The sequence below is a fragment of the Nanorana parkeri genome, unplaced genomic scaffold (genome assembly GCF_000935625.1).
Source record: "Nanorana parkeri isolate BGI_ZX_2015 unplaced genomic scaffold, ASM93562v1 scaffold485, whole genome shotgun sequence".
Classification (NCBI taxonomy): Eukaryota; Metazoa; Chordata; class Amphibia; order Anura; family Dicroglossidae; genus Nanorana; species Nanorana parkeri.
The window spans coordinates 525,149-526,137 of record NW_017306753.1 but is presented as its reverse complement, the minus strand read 5'-3'; positions in this window follow the sequence as shown (position 1 = coordinate 526,137).

Below are 989 nucleotides of genomic sequence, written 5' to 3'. Positions count from 1 at the left end.
CTGGAGCAGCTGTGTGTGGCAACCAATCAGCTTCTCTCTTTCATTTTCAAAGATTAACTGAACAAACTGAAGAGAGAAGCTGATTGGTTGCCCTGCACAGCTGCTCCAGATTTGATAAATTCCCATTATTAAATTCCCAAGGACCCATTATTGACATTTTCCTTGGAGGACATATAAGGGTTTAATATGAGGGAAAAAGTGTATATTGCGAAAGTAATGAAAAACAAAAAACATAAAACATCTTCATCTCGGCCAAGGTGGTTTACTTTATTATATACCTGTCCTATCAATGCGGTCATTTGTAGAAATACTGTGAGGGGAATTTATCAAAACTGGAGCAGACTAAATGTGCACAGAAGCAGCTATGCACGGCAACCAATCAGCTTATCTATTTCATTTTCAAATCTTGACTGTTCCAAGTTGTATGTATTCAATAAAAAGTTGTGGTGACAATTCAACTTTAGGTCTGTGAAGGTTCTCATTCATTCAGGTCACATGGTATATCTGTAACAAAAATAAGTCAAGGCAACTGGACTTGCTGTATTTTTCTTGAAGACGTTTCACTGGTCATCCAACCAGCTTTCTCAATTCACAATGACTTGTACAAAAATTATCTGGGAATAAATATGGTGAATGTTAACAGATTATGTGGATTGGAGCGACATTCACCATATTTATTCAGAGAGATTTTTTTGTACAAGTGATTCTCAATTGAGAAAGCTGGGTGGATGACCAGTGAAATGTCTTCAGGAAAAATACAGGAAGTCCAGTTGCCTCGACTTATTTTTATTTTTTTACAGATAATTTAACTTTAGCTACCGCCCCAAACACAAATCAGTTTTAGTTTTCTCACCATACAAACATCATCAGGGCAGTTGCTTGAATGCTTTCATAGCATCAGTAATACACACTTTATTGTTGTGTTTCTTTGATGCTGAACACTATCTATAGTACTATAAGGCCCCATTCACACTGAGCGATTTATCGCG